Here is an 18,392-nt window from a genome sequence, read left to right as displayed (position 1 = left end):
GGGTACAGTGCCTTGCTCAAGAGCACTTGGCAGTACCCAGGAGGTGAAGTGGCATCTCTCCAGCTACCAGTCCACATACTGTACTTTGGTCCGTATGGGGACATAAACCAGCGACCCTCCGGTTCCCAACCCAACTCCCTACTTACTGAGCTACTGCCCCCCCGATTCTGCCCATTCTGTTCTGCCCTAATTGTCCCCTATTCACAGTATAGGAATATGCTAAATAAAACCAGAGTCTCCAACCATGCTCTGTGACGGTGTACTTTAGCACAGCTGGGTTTGGAGCTAACTGCTAACATCCAAACTTGCTTACTTGATTTTTAGCAGCTAAAATGCTCACTAGGTTCACCATCTTAGTTTAGCGTGCTAATGAAGATCAGCGCAAATTCCTTCAGGAAGACTTCTAGAAAACGTCCGTCGCCACCATCTCTCCCTAAAACAATTCAGCTGTCACGAGGCGTTAACCAACCAGAATTGACCACAGAATTCATGATCCAATCACAGCACGGCATTGTGCTTAAATGTCTTCTCTCCTTGCCATCAGCTGTCTTTTCAGGCTAAATTGAAACCCTCCTCCTCTCCTTCCACCTCCGGGCATCATCATCCATTGCATCCTGGGTTCCTTCCCGACAGTCAGGTCCCACGTTCGGTCTCTGTGTTCCCTCTCCACCATCACCAGTGTCTATGCTCCATCTGGGGGCAATATGTCTGGCTTCTCTACCCTTTTAAAACGAGTAAACAAAGGAGTCTAATTCCCAAAGACTCTGTACATTTCTTATTATGCATATGTACAATCCATCTTTGCATATCTGCAACAAATTCTCTCCCGATTTAAATATTGTATTGTATCACTCAATAACCAAAATGTTGAATAGACTAGAACAAGACGTTAGACTCTAAATCAGTGATTCTTAAAGTGTGTTTTTTTTCCATGAAACTTTTACAGATACATTCAGGTTACCGTGATTTAATTTTTATACAAAAAGCTCAACAAATATTTCCATTTTTAATTCTGAAATAGTTCCTACATTTCTTTCATATCTAACAAACCTATAGCTCTTAGAATCTGCAAATATGTTTAACACATCTGTTCCATATTTCATTTACCTTGAGTTGTTCTTTCATATAACTTAACTAAGACTATAAAGGTGTAAAAAATGAGGCTATTTCAAATTATTCCAAGGGAAGTGCTTGAGGGGGTCCCTGGTATTTACTCTATTCTGTAGGGCAGAAGTATTCAACATGGGCTCCGTGACCCCTAGGGGGTCCTCAGAGTTAATGCATTGGGGGCCGGCAAATTATGTTTAAAAAAATATTCATTTTTTAAAAAGGAAACTTTCAAAAACATATGTCTGAACATGTTGATCAATGTAAACCCAACACATTGATAGAAAATTTAGATTGGCCTATTTGTAAAAAAAAGAAAAACAATATACACATTGAACAAAAGCTCACTAAGGTAGCTCAGGGATACATTGTGTCTTCCACATATTGTATATTTAACAATAAACATTATGTTTACATAATCCATATCTACTCATTTTCATCCATCCGGAAGGGGGTCCCTAATCATTGGCTCTTCAGCTTAGGGGTCTTTTAGGGGGACCAAATGTCCCAAAATATTCAGTACAGCCCCAAAATCAATGCAGTTGTCCCGAATCCAGAATCCTGCACGAATTGTCCCCAAAATTTGAGCAAGGTCTAAAGAGCAGTCTCGATTGATAACATCAGTCTTGTTCGTCTAGAACCAAGACTTTGCTCCTTACTGGTGTGTTTTGGGTCCTTTTCTTGTCGAAAGACCCATTTCCAAGACATTTCCTCTTCAGCGTAAGACAACATGACCTCTTCAAGTATTCTGACGTATTGGAACTGATCCATGATCCCTGGTATGTGATAAATAGACCCAACACAACAGTATGAGAAACACCTCCATAACCACCATGCTTTGCTGTCTTCACAGTGTAATGGGGCTTGAATTCAGTGCAGGGGGGTGCGAGGACCAACTGTCTGCGGCCCCTATAACCAAAAAGAACAATTTAGCTCTCATCAGTCCACAGAATGTTGCTCCATCTCACCTTTGGCCAGTCAATGTGTCCTTTGGCAGATTTCAATTCAGTACATCAGCATTCAGCAAAGGGACTTTTGCGGGGGGAGCTTCTAGCTGATAGCTTTGCTTCTGGTCGTAACAGTATTCACAGGTAACTTTAAGTCTTCTTTGATTTTCCTGGAGCTGATCATTGGTTGAGCCTTTTTCTTCCATCTGTTTTTCCCACATCGTTCAGGCTTTGGATGCCATTTCAAGAAATCTGAAATCATTTTCGCTGAGCAGCCTATCATTTTATGTTTTCCCCTTTCTAATCAACTTACTAATCAAAGTCTGCTGTTGTCCTTGATTGTCTGATACAACCCATGTTGCCTAGTATTTCAGGGTGAAATGCACTATAACTAGCAGCTTCTTTAAATATGGGCCATAACTGACACCTGTTTCTTCACAGAATCAATCACCTCACTAATTGAACACAACACTGCTGTTATTTTGAACAAGCCCCTTTCAATTACAGACTCAATTACACAGAATGAGCAGCATGCATAATAATAACAATAACGTATACTTTATTAGTACCGCAGAGGGAAATTCTCTGTTGTTATTACACACATTAAATTTATGCATGTCATGACTGTTGGTTTTCTATGACTCTTCTTACTAGTAAATTATATGCCATGTAAAAATATCGCTTCTAACAAAAAAAAGTGATTTATGAGGTTAGTGATGTTGGACTGCTATTATTTTGAACACAAGGAGTTTGGTATTTCACACTGTGGGGGGGGGGTCAGATGTCAGGTGGCAACCTATAGCAGCCTAGTATATAACTAACAGCACATCTGTACAGACCAAAACTTTGTTTGTTTGTTTTCATCCTTCTTTAAGCGGGAGGATGACTTCATCTATAATAAAATAGCTTCTGAGCTCATTTTTCATTTGTATTTCCGGTATTTACATGACAGTTGAATTCCTGAATACAAATAATAAATCATTTTGGTGCATAGTTTTGATTTTAATGCTACAGTCCTAGTTTCATCAAATTCCCCTTTTATCCTATTTTTATTTTTATTAAATGAACTCAAAAGCACCAGTGCTCTATCTGATCAAAACAGCCCTCCCTGGATGCCCAAAACAGAAATGACAACATATTCTATTCTAAGTGAATGAGCGGGGATTATCCAGTGCCGATGTATGACTGGCTGGCATGCATGGAAGTATGTTATCAATCCCGCTTCAAGGCTGAAGTCACTTCCTGCTTTCTGCCCCCAGCCCAACCAGATAAGGGTTCCCGTTTTAGACCCAATGGGAGTCCTTCTCCACAGGAAGTGGCAAAATGGGCAAACCCATTATCTTTTGCATTGGACCACGCCACCTTGTGAAAGGGTCCAAAATAAGCATCCATTACATTTCCCCGTCAACACATCATTTGGGCATGTTCGTTGTGGCTTTTTCTCTGTGCCTGCTGATGGCGAGCATGTTGGAAAAGTCATCAGTGGCTTATTGTTCCTCAGCCACCTGTGTGTGTGTGTGTGTGTGTGTGTGTGTGTGTGTGTGTGTGTGTGAGTGTTCTTGTTTTAGGTGGTCCAAAAACCAGGAATACAGTACACTTGCGGGGTCAGGACATCTTTGTGGGGCCAAAATACTGGACACAACAAATTTAAAGGGCTGTATGAGGGTTAAGACTTGGTTTTAGGATTACGTTTAGAATTAGGTTGTGGTTAGGGTGAGGGTAAGGGTTAAGGTTAGGCCTTTAGTTGTGATGGGTAGGGTGAGGGTAAAGGTTAAGGGCTAAGGTTAGGCCTTTAGTTGTGATGGTTAAGGCTTTGGGTAAGGGCTAAGGTTAGGCCTTGAGTTGTGATGGTTAAGGCTTTGGGTAAGGGCTAAGGTTAGGCCTTGAGTTGTGATGGTTAGGGTAAGGGTTAAGGTTAGGCCTTTAGTTGTGATGGTTAAGGTTAGGGTAAGGGTTAAGGTTAGGCCTTTAGTTGTGATGGTTAAGGTTAGGGTAAGGGTTAAGGTTAGGCCTTTAGTTGTGATGTTAGGGTGAGGGTAAAGGTTAAGGGCTAAGGTTAGGCCTTTAGTTGTGATGTAAGGGTAAGGGTTAAGGTTAGGCCCTTAGTTGTGATGGTTAAGGTGAGGGTAAGGGACTACATTATGTGAATGATGGGTCCCCACAAAGATAGTGAGACAAAATATGTTTTTGTGTGTGAGTGTGTGTCTGTGTGTATGCGTGTGCGTCAGTGTGCATGTGTGTCTGTGTGTATGAGCGTGCGTCATTGTGTATATGTGTGGTGTGTGTGTGTGTGTGTGTGTGTGTGTGTGTGTGTGTGTGTGAGTGAGCGTTTGTGTATGTGTATGCGTGTGCGTCAGTGTGCATGTATGTGTGTTAGTGTGTGTATGTGTGTGTGTGTGTGTGTGTATGTGTGTGTGTGGTCATCAGGGCTGGGTACTTACTGTGTGTGTAGGAAGGAAGTGTAATAGCTCAGTGTAAATCATGCGGTGCTTCAGTTTGATGACGGACAGGAATGCTTTTAGACCAAGGTTTGTGATGTCTAAATATATCTGGCCTTAGAACTAACAACACATGCATTTTCTTTAAAATTATAGGGCCGGGGGGGTCTGAAAGGGGGAACGTCAGGTGATGTCTGTTTTTTTAATGAAGGATAAAACTGCTGCGGAAGAGCAGGTGAAGGCCTTTTAACTTGTTCTCGTTCTAGATTCATATTTTATTTCATGATTTCATTTGATAAGAAACAAATTGGGGATATTCTGACTTCATGTCCAGCGCCATCATCAAGACCAGCTCTTAATTTCATTTAATGCTTTGGCTAATGGCATTCCCATCAGGTGTACCCGTACTGTCACAGTGGTGTGTGTTCTTGTGTCTGGTGGTGTGTTTTGTGGTACTTTTTACCCCCTATTCTCGTTCAGTTTCTCTCCCTGGCTGTGTTGGTGCAGCTGAGGGCGTGGCTGGCTGAGCTAGGTCTCTCTAACAAGACACACCTGGAATTTATCTCGTTTACCACGCCACACATTTAAAGCCTGGTCAAGAGTTCACTCTGCAACCCCATTATGGTGTTGCAAGCAGTAGAGTGAAGTGAAGTTAGTTCCTCATGCTCTAGCTTTTGTATTTTGTCTTTTGTTTCTGTTTTTTGACTCTTTTACAGAATTAGGCTCTCTGTATTCCAGGTATGTCTGACAGCATTTTTTTAAATAAATACTGAAGTATACAGGCAATATGTACACATACAGTATGCCATCCTTGTCTCCTCCTCTTTTGAATCCAACCAACCTCCAGTTTCCAGAGCCAATCGTTTAGGGAAGGGGTATTCAACTAAAATTCCAAGAGATCCAGTTAAAGAAGATATCCACAGTGTCGTGGAGTATGGTTTAGGCTACACCACACATACATTCTGGGGTAGGACAAAACCCACTCAGGGTTGTCTGCAATTTTTTAAACCTTGTGTTGTCCCCGGTCAAAGTTGACCCATTTTTTTAATACATCAGAAATATGGGTTTCTTACTAAACTAAATTGCCCCAAAATAACATGAATGCATGGACGTACGTTGTATGGAACTGAGACAACCTTCTTCACAAGTACATTTAATTAAAAAAATAGACCTTAATGATTTCTTTCATTGAATGATTTTATAAAAAGTATTCTAACTAAATGTTCACATAAATCAATCTGTGATCTTCTGATCTTAACTATTAATCTAAATAATTTGTAATGGCTTCTTTTTTAAATTAAAAAAACTAGGTATAATGTAATTAGGTTTAGGTGTATTGGCCATGAATATAAAAAAAAAGCAAAAAGTCCGTGGGTCAAATTGGACCCCTTTACAAATGTTTCTTTTTAATCAAATTGCCACAAAAAAGAATGGATTCCATACAATGCTCTTTGCAAATATAATTAATCACTTTCATTGAATTCCAGGTTAAAATTGAAATGAATACAATTCAGTATCCTGTCATCCACTCAACATACTGTATGTTCCTCTTATCTTATCTATTAGTCAAAATAGTTCATAATATCTGTTATTTGTTTTACTCAAATATTAAATATAATTGCACATAAATTAAGTTTATTAACCATGAATTCCAAAAAGTAGTGTATAAAATGGTGTTAGTGAAAACTAAAAAGTTAGAAAAAGGGACAAAAATGTCACGTAGGGAGAACAACACAATGGTTAACTGTTCACGAAATACTGTAACATGAGCTATTTAAATTGACCAGGAGGTTGTCGGTTCAATCCCCGGACTGACAGATTAAATACGGGTAGGGAAAGTGAAAAAGCAGTGCTTGCCCCTCCCTCATTAAGACCACATAGGGGCCCTTGTCTGGTGTTTTTCCTGCCTGTATGATTGTTCCGCCCCGCCTTGATGTGTCTCACCTGTTCCTGGTTTGCCTTGTTACCCTGTGTATTTAGTCTCTGTTTCCTTGGTGTCCCGTCAGATTATTGCGTACTGTTTGCTCCCTGTTCTTTTTTTCCTCACGTGTGGATTATTACTCCAAGTAATTGTTTTCCTGTCTGTAATAAATCTCTTTGAACTGCATTTGGTTCCAAGCTTTGCCTCAGCCAACACTTCGAACAGTCCCTAAGAAGATTTTCTCTGTTTTGCATGTTTGTCTATTTATGCTTCAGGGGCAATAAGTCAGAAAATGTGACAACATGATACATTGACTTAATTAGAGTACAAATGCCCTTTGAAGTTATCCTTGCCATGTGTCTGCTCAATTGGTAATTTCAACTAATTTGATCCAAATCATTGCCACGTATACCCACAAACTGAGCTTTCAGAAACCATGGGCCCAGAAAGAAAATGCATATGCAGACCCAGATAGGAGGAAGCTCAAATTAATTCCACACTTCAGTTGTGGCTCGAATGAAAAGCACTTGTGCGTGGCACCCTAATCCCCTGTGTTTAGCTAAAGAGATATACATGTAGTGTACTATACAGCACACCCATTTATAGCTTCTTACAATGACCAGAGGGGGAAGCTTTACTCCATGCTGATGAGTTCATCGATGATCAAGGATATGTTTTAGCAGCAGAGACAGGCACATCACTCATCCTACAACATGTCTCATGAATATGTATACTCAGCTAAGCTTGTTAACATTCCCCCTGTAATCCTGACCAGACAGGTGAAGTGCACATGTAGAGTCTTTTACAACTGTGCTATGCCATGGAATAACCGAACAGGGTTGAAGAAGGGTCACCACAGCCAGTTGGATGGGAGATTGACGCCATTGGTCGCTGGGTCATTTCTCTTCCTCAGTTGTTCTTCCTAGACCACACAAGGGCTGCTTAAGGGCTGCTTTAATAATTTCCTGTCTACCAGAGGAAAATAAAACACTCAACAGGCAACAAGCTGTTTATGGCCGTTGTGTTTTCAAAGAGAGTTATTCTGCATCAATTTATACCCAAACATTTATCACAGCATCTGTGGAGGTCGGCTCAAGATGGGGGGCTTGTTATGATATCAATACATTCACTGTGTTATTGTTAACTAACTTAGTCAGTAAAACCTATATGGGCAAAGTTAAATTTAGATATTATCAATAGATTAGATTAGAACTTTATTGTCATTACACATGTACAAGTACAAGGCAACGAAAGTACTTTGGAACATGCATCCGAGCCGCTGCTAATAAAAAGCGCCGCCACACGCACTCCTTGAAAATGATATATGCAGACAGCAACATGATAATACAAACATCACAGCGTAATGCACAAGACAACACACAGTTCATGTGGACACATGAAGGAATTTTTTGAGGTGGCATTGAGAGGGTGCGAGAAAACACAGAATCGAGGGCAGACAGACGGATGTGGGTCCGGATTGGGGAGGGAGTGTATGGTGTGTGTGAGATAGTGAGTTGTGTGTGCAATATGCGCGTCAAACTGTCTGTGTTGTTAAAAGCTCAGTCCATCGGCGTGACCTTGAAGAGATAACCAGAGCACAGGACGAGATAGAATGGCCAGCTGCTGGTTGTTTTCCTGCTCGTGTGAAGGTTGGCGGGGGGGGGGTAGTTGATCAGTTGCAGTCCAATTTAGGGTGACTCGGATAATTTATCCAAATCAATGTCCATCACTCATTGTCACCGACCTCAGCGTCCTGCGGCATCCATATCACGTAGTGATTTCTGCAGTCCATCTACCTTCTCTGCCAGTCCGGTGGTTACATGAAGCAACTCCACCGACTGGGCCCTGTTGGTATCAATCCCCTTCTGCGCTTCCACGGTCCGTGCGAGATGTTACGACGCAGTCACCGGCGGGCAGCCCAAGATGTACCCTTCATACTCTAAAAAACACCCAGTAGCGCTTCTTGTAAGTTCCCCAGACAGCTTGTGGGTGAATTTGCTGGCAGCTGTCTTACCAATTTTGCGGTAGGTCAGCGAGACCCCAAGCCCGATGATCAGGAGCCCCACCAACAGTAGTACAATTATCCAAATATCTAGGCTCCAGTCTGTCTACCTGTCTTGTGGAATCTCCTTCCTTTTTCTTGTCCCCTGCCTGCTGTTTTCCTGAACATTCGAAATGGAATTGATTAACTGGTCACTCAGCGCTATTGACAAGATTTTTTCATCTAAACATGCTTCTCCGGGGGAGCCGGCCGCCAGCGGGACGTTCCCGGCAGGCTATGTTCGCGATTCCTATTCACGGGATTGGCAGGTGGTCTGCCTGGACGTCTCACTGTGAGGACGTTGAGGATATTTGGATAATTGTACTACTGTTGGTGGGCTCCTGATCATCGGGCTTGGGGTCCGCTGACCACCGCAAAATTGGTAAGACAGCTGCCAGCAAATTCACCACAAGTGTCTGGGGAACTTAAAGAGTGCCTACATGGAGTGGTTGAGAGGATGAAGGTTTTACATCTGAGGCTGACCAGTCCTGTGAACTGTCTCGTAACATCTCAGACCGGACCGTGGAGCGCAGAAGGGGATTGATACAACAGGGCCCAGTCGGTGGAGTTGCTCATGTAACCACCGGACTGGCAGAGAAGGTAGATGGACTGCAGAAATCACTACGTGATGGATGCTGCATGACGCTGAGGTCGGTGACATGAGTGTGGACATTGATTTGGATAAATTTACGAGTCACCCTAAATTGGACTGCAACGATCAACTACCCCCCCCCCGCCAACCTTCACCCCGAGCAGGAAAACAACCAGCAGCGGGCATTCTATCTCGTCCTGTGCTCTGGTTATCTCTCACAGGTCACGCCGATGGACTGAGCTTTCAACACAGACAGTTGACGCGCCATATGCACACACAACTCACTATCTCACACACCATACACTCCCCCCAATCGGACCACATCCGTCTGGCTGCCTCGATTCTGTGTTTTCTCGCACCCTCTCAAGCCACCAAAAAAAATCCTTCATGTGTCCACAGAACTGTGTGTTGTCTTGTGCATTACGCTGTGATGTTTGTATATCATGTTGCTGTCTGCATATATCATTTTCAAGGAGTGCGTGTGGCGGCGCTTTTTATTAGCAGCGGCTCGGATGCATGTTCCAAGTACTTTCGTTGCCTTGTACTTGTCAATGTGTAATGACAATAAAGTTCTAATCTAATCTATTGATAATATCAAATTTAACTTTGCCCATATAGGTTTTTAGACTAAGTAGTTAACAATAACACAGTGAATGTATGATATCATAACAAAGCCCCATCTTGAGCCGACCTCCACAGATGCTGTGATAAATGTTTGGGTATAAATTGATGCAGAATATACTCTTTGAAAACACAACGGCCATAAACAGCTTGTTGCCTGTTGAGTGTTTATTTTCCTCTGTAGACAGGAAATTATTAAAGCAGCCCTTAAGCAGCCCTTTGGTTAGGAAGAACAACTGAGGAAGAGAAAGACCAGCGACCAATGGCGGTCAATTCCCATCCAACTGGCTGTGGTGAATTCTTCAACCCTGTTCGGTTCCATGGCATAGCACAGTTGTAAAAGATCTACATGTGCACTTCACCTGTCTGGTCAGGATTACAGGGGGAATGTTAACAGCTTAGCTGGGTATCATATTCATGAGACATGTGTAGGATGAGTGATGTGCCTGTCTCTGGTGCTAAAACATATCCTGATACCGATGAACTCATCAGCATGGAGTAAAGCTCCCCCTCTGGGCATTGAAGAAGCTATAAATGGTGGTGCTGTATATTACACTACATGTATATCTCTTTAGCTAAACACAGGGGATTAGGGTGCCAGCACAAGTGCTTTTCATTCGAGCCACAATGAAGTGTGGAATTAATTTGAGCTTCCTCCTATCTGGGTCTGCATATGCATTCTTTCTGGGCCCATGGTTTCTGAAAGCTCCGTTTGTGGGTATAGGCAATGTTTGGATAAATTGTTGAAATTACCAATTGAGCAGACAACATGGCAAGGATAACTTCAAAGGGCATTTGACTCTAATTAAGTCAATGTATCAGTTGTCACATTTTTTGACTTATTGCCCCTGAAGCATAAATAGACAACATGCAAAACAGAGAAAAACTTCTTAGGGACTGTTCGAAGTGTTGGCTGAGGCAAAGCTTGGAACCAAATGCAGTTCAAAGAGATTTATTACAGACAGGAAAACAATTACTTGGAGTAATAATCCACACGTGAGGAAAAAAAGAACAGGGAGCAAACAGTACGCAATAATCTGACGGGACACCAAGGAAACAGAGACTAAATACACAGGGTAACAAGGCAAACCAGGAACAGGTGAGACCATCAAGCGGGGGCGGAACAATCATACAGGCAGGAAAAACACCAGACAAGGGCCCCTATGTGGTCTTAATGAGGGGGGCAAGCACTGCTTACTTTCCCTACCCGTATTTAATCTGTCAGTCCGGGGATTGAACCGACAACCCCTGGTCAATTAAATAGCTCATGTTACAGTATTTCGTGAACGTTAACCATGTGGTTGTTTCCCTCGTGACATTTTGTCCTTTTTCTAACTTTTTAGTTTTCACTAACCATTTATACACATACTTTTTGGAATTCATGGTAATAACTTAATTTATGCATTATTATATTAATATTTGTAAAACAAATAACAATAGAACTATTTGACTAATAGATAAGATAAGAGGAACATACAGTATGTTGAGTGGATGAGGATACTGAATTGTATTCATTTCAATTTTAACCTGGAATTCAATGAAAGTGATAATTATATTGCAAAGAGATTGTATGGTCCATCTTTTGTGGCAATTTGATTAAAAAGAAACATTTGTAAAGGGGTCCAATTTGACCCCAGGACTTTTTGCTTTTTTTTATATTCATGGCCAATACACCTAAACCTAATATATATACCTAGTTTTTTAATTTAAAAAAGAAGCCATTACAATATTTTAGATTAATAGTTAAGATCGAAGATCACAGATTGATTTATGTGAACATTTAGTTAGAATACTTTTTATAAAAATCAATGAAAGAAATCATTAAGGTCTATTTTTTTAATTAAATGTACTGTGAAGAAGGTTGTCTCAGTTCCATACACGTACGTCCATGCATTCATGTTATTTTGGGGCAATTAGTTTAGTAAGAAACCCATATTTCTGATGTATTAAAAATGGGTCACTTGACCGGGGACAACACAAAGTTAAAAATTGCAGCAACCCTGAGTGGGTTTTGTCCTCACAGAATGTATGTGGGGTGTGCCTAAACCATACTCCACGACACTGTGGATATCCTCTTAACTGATCTCTTGGAATTTTAGTTGAAACCCTTCCCTAAACGATTGGCTCTGGAAACTGGAGGTGGTTGGATTCAAAAGAGAGGAGAAGAAGGATGGATACTGTATGTGTACATATTGCCTGTATACTTCAGTATTTATTTAAAAAATGCTGGCAGACATACCTGGAATACAGAGAGCCTAATTCTGTAAAAGAGTCAAAAAACAGAACAAAAAGACAAAATACAAAAGCTAGAGCATGAGACTAAACTTCACTTCACTCTACTGCTTGCAACACCATAATGGGGTTGCAGAGTGAACTCTTGACCAGGCTTTAAATGTGTGGGTGGGTAAACGAGATAAATTCCAGGGTGTGTCTGTTAGAGAGACCTAGCAGCCAGCCACGCCTCAGCTGCACCAACACCAGGGAGAGAAACTGAACGAGAATAGGGGTAAAAAGTACCACAAACACCACCACCAGACACAAGAACACACACCACTGTGACAGTACGGGTACACTGATGGGAATGCCATTAGCCAAAGCATTAAATGAAATAAGAGCTGGTTTGTGATGGCGCTGGCACTGAGTCAGAATATCCCCAATTGTTTCTTATCAAATGAAATCATGAAAAAAATATGAATCTAGAACGAGAACAAGTTAAAAGGCTTCACCTGCTCTCCGCAGCAGTTTTATCCTTCATTAAAAAAACAGAATCACTGACGTTCCCCCTTTCAGACCCCCCGGCCCTATATTAAAAAATGCATGTGTTGTTAGTTCTAAGGCCAGATATATTTAGACATCACAAACCTTGGTCTAAAAGCATTCCGTCCGTCATCAAACTAGCAAGCACCGCATGATTTACACTGAGCTAATATTCCTTCCTCACACACACAGTAAGTACCCAGCCCTGATGACCACACACACACATACACACACAAAACCCACAAAATACACACACTAAACACATACATGCACACTGACGCACACGCATACACATACACACTCACTCACACACACACACACACACACACACACACACACACACACACAACACACACACCACAACACACAATATACACAATGACGCACGCTCATACACACAGACACACATGCACACTGACGCACACGCATACACACAGACACACACACACACAAAAAAATATTTTGTCTCACATCTTTGTGGGGACCCTCATCACAATGTAGTCCACCCTCACCTTAACCATCACAACTAAGGGCCTAACCTTAACCCTACCCTTACATCACAACTAAAGGCTAACCTTAGCCCTTAACCCTTACCCTCACCCTAACATCCACAACTAAAGGCTAACCTTACCCTTACCAACCTTAACCATCACAACTAAAGGCCTAACCTAACCCTTACCCTAACCTTAACCATCACAACTAAAGGCCTAACCTTAACCCTTACCCTAACCATCAAACTCAAGGCCTAACCTTAGCTTACCCAAAGCTTAACCATCACAACTCAAGGCCTAACCTTAGCCCTTACCCAAAGCCTTAACCATCACAACTAAAGGCCTAACCTTAGCCCTTACCTTTACCCTCACCCTACCATCACAACTAAAGGCCTAACCTAACCCTTACCCTCACCCTAACCACAACTAATTCTAAACGTAATCCTAAAACCAAGTCTACCCTCTACAGCCCTTTAAATTGTGTGTCCAGTATTTGGCCCCACAAAGATGTCCTGACCCGCAAGTGTACTGTATTCCTGGTTTTGGCACCAAAACAAGACAACAACAACACTCACACACACACACACACACACACACACACACACACACACACACACACACAGGTGGCTGAGGAACAAAGCCACTGATGACTTTTCCAACATGCTCGCCATCAGCCGGCACAGAGAAAAAGCACAAACGAACATGCCAAATGATGTGTTGACGGGGAAAATGTAATGGATGTTATTTTGGACCCTTTCAAGGTGGCTGTGGTCCAATGAAAAGATAATGGGTTTGCCCATTTTGCCACTTCCTGTGGAAAGGACCCCATTGGGTCTAAAACGGGAACCCTTATCTGGTGGGGCTGGGGGCAGAAAGCAGGAAGTGACTTCAGCCTTGAAGCGGGATTGATAACATAATTCCATCATGCCAGCAGTCATACTCGGCACTGGATAATCCCCGCTCATTCACTTAGAATAGAATATGTTGTCATTCTGTTTTGGGCTCCAGGGGGGCTGTTTTGTCAGATAGAGCACTGGTGCTTTTGAGTTCATTTAATAAAAATAAAAAAAGGATAAAAGGGGAATTTGATGAAACTAGGACTGTAGCATTAAAATCAAAACTATGCACCAAAATGATTTATTATTTGTGATTCAGGAATTCAACTGTCATGTAAATACCGGAAATACAAATGAAAAATGAGCTCAGAAGCTATTTATTATAGATGAAGTCATCCTCCGCTTAAAGAAGGATGAAAACAAACAAACAAAGTTTGGTCTGTACAGTGCTGTTAGTTATATACTAGGCTGCTATAGGTTGCCACTGACATCTGACCCCCCCCCCACAGTGTGAAATACCAAACTCCTTGTGTTCAAATATAGCAGTCCAACATCACTAACCTCAAAAATCACTTTTTTTTGTAGAAGCGATATTTTACATGGAATTAATTTACATAGAAGAGAGTCATAGAAAACCAACAGTCATGACATGCATAAATTTAATGTGTGTAATAACAACAGAGAATTTCCCTCTGCGGTACTATAAAGTATACGTATTGTTATTATTTGCATGCTGCTCATTCGTGTAATGAGTCTGAATGAAAGGGGCGTGTCAAAATAACAGCAGTGTTGTGTTCAATTAGTGAGGTGATTGATTCTGTGAAGAAACAGGTGTCAGTTATGGCCCATATTTTAAAGAAGTCTAGTTATAGTGCATTTCACCCTGAAATACTAGGCAATGGGTTGTATCAGACAATCAAGGCAACAGCAGACTTTGATTAGTAGTTGATTAGAAAGGGGAAAACATAAAATGATAGGCTGCTCAGCGAAATGATTTCAGATTTCTTGAAATGGCATCCAAAGCCTGAACGATGTGGGAAAAACAGATGGAAGAAAAGGCTCAACCAATGATCAGCTCCAGGAAAATCAAAGAAGATTAAAGTTACCTGTGAATACTGCGACCAGAAGCAAAGCTATCAGCTAGAAGCTCCCCCCGCAAAAGTCCCTTTGCTGAATGCTGATGTACTGAATTGAAATCTGCCAAAGGACACATTGACTGGCAAAGGTGAGATGAGCAACATTCTGTGGACTGATGAGAGCTAAATTGTTCTTTTTGGTATAGGGGCCGCAGACAGTTGGTCTCCGCACCCCTGCACTGAATTCAAGCCCCATTACACTGTGAAGACAGCAAGCATGGTGGTTATGGAGGTGTTCTCCTACTGTTGTGTTGGGTCTATTTATCACATACCAGGGATCATGGATCAGTTCCAATACGTCAGAATACTTGAAGAGGTCATGTTGTTACGCTGAAGAGGAAATGTCTTGGAAATGGGTCTTTCGACAAGAAAAGGACCCAAAACACACCAGTAAGGAGCAAAGTCTGGTTCTAGACGAACAAGATGACGATGTATCAATCGAGACTGCTCTTTAGACCTTGCTCAAATTTTGGGGACAATTCGTGCAGGATTCTGGATTCGGGACAACTGCATTGATTTTGGGGCTGTATCGATATTTTGGGACATTTGGTCCCCCTAAAAGACCCCTAAGCTGAGAGCCAATGATTAGGGCACCCCTTCCGGATGGATGAAAATGAGTAGATATGGATTATGTAAACATAATGTTTATGTTAAATATACAATATGTGGAAGACACAATGTATCCCTGAGCTACCTTAGTGGCTTTTGTCAATGTGTATATTGTTTTTCTTTTTTTTACAAATAGGCCAATCTAAATTTTCTATCAATGTGTTGGGTTTCATGATCAACATGTTCAGACATTGTTTTGAAAGTTTCCTTTTTAAAAAATGATTTTTTAAACATAATTTGCCGGCCCCCAATGCATTAACTCTGAGGACCCCCTAGGGGTCACGGAGCCCATGTTGAATACTTCTGCCCTACGAATAGAGTAAATACCAGGGACCCCCTCAAGCACTTCCCTTGGAATAATTTGAAAAGCCTCATTTTTACACCTTTATAGTCTTAGTTAAGTTATGAAAGAACAAACTCAAGGTAATGAATATGGAACAGATGTGTAAACATTTGCAGATTCTAAGAGCTATAGGTTTGTTAGATATGAAAGAAATGTAGGAAACTATTCAGAATTAAAAATGGAAATATTGTTGAGCTTTGTAAAAATTAAATCACGGTAACCGAAGTATCTGTAAAAGTTTCATGGAAAAAAAACACACTTTAAGAATCACTGATTTAGAGTCTAACGTCTTGTCTAGTCTATTCAACATTTTGGATTGAGTGATACAATACATATTTAAATGGGAGAGATTTGTTGCAGATATGCAAAGATGGATTGTACATATGCATAATAAGAAATGGTACAGAGTCTTTGGAATTAGACTCCTTTGTTTACTCGTTTTAAAAGGGTAGAGAAGCCAGACATATTGCCCCCAGATGGAGCATAGACACTGGTGATGGTGGAGAGGGAAACAGAGACCGAACGTGGGACCTGACTGTCGGGAAGGAACCCAGGATGCAATGGATGATGATGCCGGAGGTGGAAGGAGAGGGGAGGGTTTCAATTAGCCTGAAAGACAGCTGATGGCAAGGAGAGAAGACATTTAAGCACAATGCCGTGCTGTGATTGGATCATGAATTCTTGGTCAATTCTGGTTGGTTAACGCCTCGTGACAGCTGAATTGTTTTAGGGAGAGATGGTGGGAGGACGTTTTCTGAGAGTCTTCCTGAAGGAATTGCGCTGATCTTCATTAGCACGCTAAACTAAGATGGTGAACCTAGTGAGCATTTTAGCTGCTAAAAATCAAGTAAGCAAGTTTGGATGTTAGCAGTTGATCCAAACCCAGCTGTGCTAAAGTACACGTCACAGAGCATGGTTGGGGACTCTGGTTTATTTAGCATATTCTATACTGTGAATAGGGGACAATTAGGGCAGAACAGAATGGGCAGAATCGGGGGGGCAGTAGCTCAGTAAGTAGGGAGTTGGGTTGGGAACGGAGGGTCGCGTGGTTTATGTCCCATACGGACCAAAGTACAGTATGTGGACTGGTAGCTGGAAGATGCCACTTCACCTCGGGGTACTGCCAAGTGCTCTTGAGCAAGGCACTGTACCCCCCCCCCCCCCCTCCGTCAGGGCACTGGTCTGTAATTCCCCACTGGGGATCAAAAACAGTCTAAAAAAATTATATCTAGATACATTTTTCCTGCCATTTAAGTAAAGTTTGATCAAATGTACAGTGACCAGCTTTATGGCATACTGAGCCTTTATTAAAAAATGTGAAGGGAGTCAGAAAGCATGCTATTTAGAGGGGACGTGTTGACATATAGATGAATATGGAATAAACCAGCCTTAATCTTTAAGCAGTGATTTGCAAAATGGGAGGCATTAAAAAGCTTAGATTTATGCCACATTTGCAGTAAGTGTATTACCTGAGTTTAAGTCTTTTGGTCATGTATACAGTGAGTGATAAATAGCAAGACGTATTAAAAAAATAGCCATTTTTTCGATCCTGTAGTATGAATGCATGCTCTCTCTCTGAGCTTTTTGTTAACATGCCTTCTTTGAGGGTTAACAGTGTTTGAGGTGAGGATTGTGTGAATGAGGCTCTTCAGTAGACCATTACGGGCCTTTGATACAGCGGTGTCGCAATCGAGGATGAGGTAGGTTAGGCCATGAGCACAGTGTTCTCAGTGAACACTAAAGCTCTCATGATCCATGTGAAAGAACTGGCCCTACACTCGCCATTGAACACCCTGGGTTATTATAGGACTCTCTGCACAGCTAGTGTCTGTCAGTGAGACACAAAGGAGACAATACCTGACAATAACCATCTTTACAAACCAGCTGTGAACTTCGCGCTTGAGATGATCTGATTTTTCATTCACGGTTTCTGAAATGAATTACATGTTGAGTAAAAAGAAGCCCTCCAGACTCACACCTGCAATTCTCCAACTGACATTTGAGCCTAATCTGTTTATGCTATACAGTTTAACACCTTGTGATAACAGGAGCTGCCAAAAATGTGGTTTGTCCTACGGCACCATTTGTTTTTTCAAATGCAAGCAAGTGCAGGAAAAATATTTTAAATACAAAATATATTCACAACAAAACTGTCATTAAAAGCCAATACATGTTGTGAGGGTGTACAGGATAAGTAGATAATTTCCCTCAAATATGCCATCAGATATGTTTCTGATGCACAATACAGAAGTTTTTTTGGAAACCCTTATAATAGGTTGCATGAATTATTATGAATGCATGCATAGATTCAAGCATGGAAAAGCTAGAATTCATCATGTAGTACTTCATGAACTATCATAATGTACAAGATGAATTGTTACTTGTGCATCACTTAAGTGCACGAACAATACATGAAATACATCATTAATAGTGCCCTGCTACATGTATTTCATGACTTTGTGGTAATGTCTGAAGTTCTCACCATGGATCTGTGTTGGTGTTACCATGGTTACCTTGTTCAAGCCATGCTAGGTGGTCTAGACGCATGCGGAA

The 18,392-nt window shown here is 41.4% G+C and overlaps 1 long non-coding RNA gene across 1 annotated transcript in view; it reads right to left on the bottom strand.

The window, feature by feature from the left end:
- Nucleotides 1-644: 644 nt before the first annotated feature.
- The window catches only part of LOC116698371 (uncharacterized), a 19,183-nt gene continuing 1,435 nt past the window's right edge, over nt 645-18,392 (bottom strand). The window contains exons 2-3 of the long non-coding RNA XR_004334202.1: nt 12,624-12,629; nt 645-682 (exon numbers count right to left, since the gene is read on the bottom strand). This is a non-coding gene — a long non-coding RNA (uncharacterized LOC116698371). The remainder of the gene's footprint in view (nt 683-12,623; nt 12,630-18,392) is intronic.

The sequence above is a fragment of the Etheostoma spectabile genome, chromosome 11, assembly GCF_008692095.1.
Source record: "Etheostoma spectabile isolate EspeVRDwgs_2016 chromosome 11, UIUC_Espe_1.0, whole genome shotgun sequence".
In the NCBI taxonomy this organism is placed as follows: domain Eukaryota; kingdom Metazoa; phylum Chordata; class Actinopteri; order Perciformes; family Percidae; genus Etheostoma; species Etheostoma spectabile.
The sequence above is the reverse complement of the archived record's forward strand: the minus strand, read 5'-3'. Positions and strand labels throughout refer to the sequence as shown.